Raw genomic sequence first — 5,004 nt, 5'->3', positions numbered from 1 at the left:
TGTTGATATAATATCGATATGTCGATATTTTTAAACTAGTATGCTATTTCTTCACATCGACATTCTTCAAAAACTGGTGCTGAAAATTATGAACAAACATCTGAACGACAGGACTGGTGTTCGCGGTGGACGGAGACGTGTGAATGGAAACGACGTAATAGGCGCTCGGCATTATCAACAGAAACAGGAACTGCAACGTTTAACTTCACCACGCAATTTTGACACTACGACTGCTGGATCTGGCGTTGGCAGAAATGAAAATAGGGAATTAGGCATGAAGTGTTCCGGACAAATCCGATAAGTGACGCCGGACCCATCTGATGCCTTTTACTGTGACACATCCAGTTACCATTGTTAGCAAAGCGGTTATTGCCAAGCGTGAACGTGCATCGTTTTCCTTTTAATTCTTGCTCTAAGGAAGATAAGCTGCTCGCTTTTTGATGTATAGAATATCCAATAAATCAGTGCTTAAATTCACAGCTCTAAAGCCGGCAGCGTATTTACATTGTTCGACCTATATTTTAATAGGGCAGTAGGTCGATAATTTTTTGGTCGATATATCGACACTTTTTTATATCGTACCCGATAATGATACTTTTTAAATACCAATCTATCGGATTCCCGATATTTTTAAAAATATCAACAGTCCTGATTGTGCAGTACGTGCAGGAAAGATTGCAGAAAGGCAGGGGACCGAGTGGTCTGCATCCCGTGCAAAAAGTGAAACCGAACATGTGTAACGCCAGGCAAAGAGTGTGAGTACTACAAGATTCTCACAAAGCGCAAAATCCAGACTGTGGGAGACAAGACCTCTCGTCATTGGCTCCTTAACGGCTGCTGCCTCACCTGTTCTCGACCGGACCGTGAAAACTCAGAATGTTCGCATCAGTTAAAATAGGACAGCTGAACTGCACGCGAATGCAAGCAGTGATGCACGAGGTACGATGCCGTGCAGAGGAGGAGTCTCTAGACATTCTATGTCTGCAAGAGCTCTACTCTAGAGATGGAAAGATCCTATATATGCCTACTACAGCTCAGATCTTGGCTGAGGGAGAGAACCCTATGGCAGCAACCGTTGTGCTAAATCGATCTTTCAGAGCAGTCAAAGTGGCGCACATAAGCAACAAATGCATGGTGTTAGCTGAGATAAACACTGGCAACTTCACCTTCCTTGTGCTGAACATGTACTACCAGTACAGGTACCGAGAGAGACTGTATACCGATCAATTAAATGAGGCGGTTGGGTTCTACCGCAATGACTTGCTCCTCTGCACAATGGACGCAAACGACATGTCACCTGCAGGACCATACGTGTATCTCTAACGAGGGGTGCATAAAGCACAGCTAATTTTTAGAATGAAGCTCTTCCTAGCGTTGAAACTATTTATATTTTTTGGACGTTGTGTTACAGTACATTTTACCATTGCATAATGGTTGTTTGTAAGTTTTGACACCCGTTCTCCCAACAGTCTGAGTACTGTTTGTGACTTGTACTCCATCGTTGTTTCTGTTTGGTTTTGGTACAGCCCAGTATATAAACAATAACAGTGCAAATCATACTATAAAAAAAAAGTTTCATTTGCTTTTCAGTGATGACAATACGTTTAATCTCTTAATCTCCAGTCGAAATTTCACCTGAATGGACATATGGCAATACTACTATTCTGCTTAGAAGCATGAACAAAACTTTGTGTGTCGTTACGGCTTATCTCCGTTTCGCCATCGTGACGATCGTCAGTGGTCAGGATTGGGTTGGATTGGGTTGTGGAGACCAGACAGCGAGGTCATCGGTCTCTTCGGATTAAGGACGGGGAAGGAAGTCGGCCGTAACCTAGGAACCATCCCTACATTTGCCTGGAGCGATTTAGAGAAATCACGGAAAACCTAAATCAGGACGGCCGGACGCGGGACTGAACCGTCGTCCTCCGAATACGAGTCCAGTGTGCTAGCCACTGCGCCACCTCGGTCGGTTATAGCTTAGTGACTTCACATGGAACCCAAATTACCAAAAGCTCTCTAAAAGGCTTTGATAGGTACTGTCTGTGAATTCGTAATAAATTAACAAATTTTTCATTTTAATCCCTTACGAAATAAAAAATAACATTCAATATTAATTACAGTTTTTCATTGACAGGTTTCTCTGTCGCCAGCTTTGTAACGGCGATTTGATTTAAATGAAAAGAGAAATTTTAGGAAATAAAAGAGCATATAATTTAAAATAAACTTAAGAAGAGCTACTGTCGAAAAAATCTTACCGATGGGCTCGAGATTTTTGCTCTCGCCAGTTCGATGTAAAGTAGGTGGAAGATTTTATGTTTCAGCAGTATCGGAAGTGCGTTCCAATATTCATTTAAGTCTTAAAGGTTTCCTGAAATTATTGCAACCAATCGTCTTTTGTTTTGTTTTTCAATTTTTATTATCCAATTACCTGTTTCGAACCCGCTTGCGATTCATTATCAGATGGTAAATACTGATTGTCCGCAGCAGTGTGGGAGTCGTGTAGAGTTATTAGTGTCGGTTGGTTGTTGGTGCACACACAGTAGTCTGGAAAAAATGATAAATGTTTTCCAGCGACGTTAATTTTACTGCGCTTCACACACTTAGCGCTTCCGCGCTCTTTAGGAAAGGGGGAACGTGTTACCTGTGGCTAAGTTTGTGAAGTGCAGTAAAATCAACGTCACTGGAAAACATTCAACCAACAACCAATCAACGGATATTAATAACTCTCCCACACTGCTGCAGACAATCAACAAATATGGACCATCCGATGATGAATCGCTAGGCGGTTCAAAATGCTTGTGAAATCCTAAGGGACCAAACTGTTGAGGTCATCGGTCCCTAGACTTACACACTACTTAAACTAACGTATGCTAAGAACGACACACACACCCATGCCCGAGGGAGGACACGAACCTCCGGCGGGAGGGGTCGCGAGATCCGTGACATTGCGCCTCTAACTGGGCGGCGCTTGACGGTTCGAAACAGGTAATGGTATAATAAAAATTGAAGAATAACACAAAAGGCGATTGGTTGTAGTAATTTCAAGAAACCCTAATTAATCACTGTCACAGTGATCCTCATTCATAATGGAAAAAAGTTCCATTTGTATCTCTCGGTATGGCTAAACGAGTACAGAAAAATTAATGTTTCCGCCCGGGATCGAACCGGGGACCTTCCGCGTGTTAGGCGGATGTGATAACCACTACACCACGGAAACAGCCAGTATCTACTTTCGGCAGTCTTTAAACTAATAGAGCTCCTATCTTGTACTTGAATGTTATGTAACAGCTTGTCCTTCGCAATGATCCCCGAGCTACTGATAGCGCGCTGTTGCACGTGTCCAAAACGACAGCAGAGTGTCAGTGAAGATATTATGCATAGATATAAACATACTGTCGTATGGGGATCAGGATATTTCCGACTGCCTCGTGATGGCTGGGTGTTGTGTGCTGTCCTTAGGTTAGTTAGGTTTAAGTAGTTCGAAGTTCTAGGGGACTGATGACCATAGATGTTAAGTCCCATAGTGCTCAGAGCCATTTGAACCATTTTTGATATTTCCGAGTCACTGTTCCACCACATATTTTTATTAACGATATAGCCATTTTCTGAATTGCGCCAGTGTATTTTTCTCTACATTAAGCACTAATTCCTAATCTCTCCCTCAGACTGTTTTATCGGAATCAAGTGCAAAAATTCTGATGTTGCTATAATACTATCCGCCTGTCGTCTATAAACAATTGAGGTAGCCTAGTAGCCTCCATCCAAACGATGCTATGTTTATCACCGACATTTTCATGTGTTAATGTTACTCCAATATACTGCAGTTACTTCTTTCAAACACCACGGTTTGTCGTAGCATTAGGATTCAGAAAATATAGCAATTGCTACATGTAGCATATTGTAACTGTACATATTGTTAAATATTGTTACATATTGTAACTGTAATTCAGTAACGTTATAAGAGGCCGTACGTACTGTCATTAAACAGCTGCTATATAGCAGTGTGGAATTACTAGATATTGCTGCTAATACGTAAGCAATAGCGAAAGAAAAACGAAAATATAGTACGCTGGCAGCACGTGGACTCTGCAAGAGACCGTAAATCTAGATCTTTCTGTGTTGCTAACTTTCCTAACTTCTATTTCAGCTCCTAATAATTTGTAGATTCCAACGCACTGGTAGTAAAGAAACAAGACAAATATCAGAATACTGCACTGTAACTATATTGACAGTCTGTACGATGCTCGGCATTGCAAGTCTTACGTCGAATACTGCAAAGTAAAGAAACGTAGCTGTTTTTCGTGTTTTGGAATAATCAACCGTGCGATTTCACAATGGTGTATCCCCACAGTACATGTTCATTATACAGTGTACGTATGTCACCTCTTCATGCTATCAGAGTATGACATATTTTGTATTATTATACTATTAATTTAGTGAAATGAACATACTAAGAGTTTTGATATCACTGCTTTACCAACAAACTGGAAAAAATCTCTAGCATGTTGACGGATTGCGCACTGTGTCGTACAAATGCACTTGCGATACCTATCTTGCGCATCGCCTCGGTAGCGCAGTAGGCAGCGCGTAAGTCTCATAATCTTAAGGTCGTGAGTTCGATCCTCACCCGGGGCATTTCTTTTTTTTTTTCATTTACATATTTTGCCTGCACTTGCCCTTCGTCTTACTTGTCTATCAAATTTTTAACGGAAATCCCCTATACGTAGCTCAAAGGAGCTTCAGAATTATGATGAAGAAGAAAGAGCAACCGTTTGTAAACTGCAAATTGAGGACTGTTTCTTTTATTTGATATTTCCCTAATGGTAAGGCTTTACCCAACAGAAGTATCGTATTGCGAACAGATACGAAACGGATGATCGACGGAATAAAAAATACTGGCTGTCAAAGAAAGAATAGGACCCTGGGCTGCAACGAAAGTTTCCAATAAACGCAAAATTATTACTTAACGTGGGCTTCAATGGCCGTTACCGAATTTGGTGATGA

The 5,004-nt window shown here is 41.3% G+C and overlaps 2 non-coding genes across 2 annotated transcripts; one reads left to right on the top strand and one right to left on the bottom strand.

The window, feature by feature from the left end:
- Positions 1 to 3,144: 3,144 nt before the first annotated feature.
- Trnav-aac lies at positions 3,145 to 3,217 on the bottom strand. The gene has a single exon. It is a non-coding gene; the product is annotated as a tRNA-Val (tRNA).
- A 1,345-nt stretch (positions 3,218 to 4,562) lies between these two features.
- Positions 4,563 to 4,635, top strand: Trnam-cau. The gene has a single exon. It is a non-coding gene; the product is annotated as a tRNA-Met (tRNA).
- Positions 4,636 to 5,004: the final 369 nt, after the last annotated feature.

The sequence above is a fragment of the Schistocerca americana genome, chromosome 2, assembly GCF_021461395.2.
Source record: "Schistocerca americana isolate TAMUIC-IGC-003095 chromosome 2, iqSchAmer2.1, whole genome shotgun sequence".
NCBI classification, from domain to species: Eukaryota; Metazoa; Arthropoda; class Insecta; order Orthoptera; family Acrididae; genus Schistocerca; species Schistocerca americana.
This window is presented reverse-complemented; position numbering and strand designations above follow the sequence as displayed.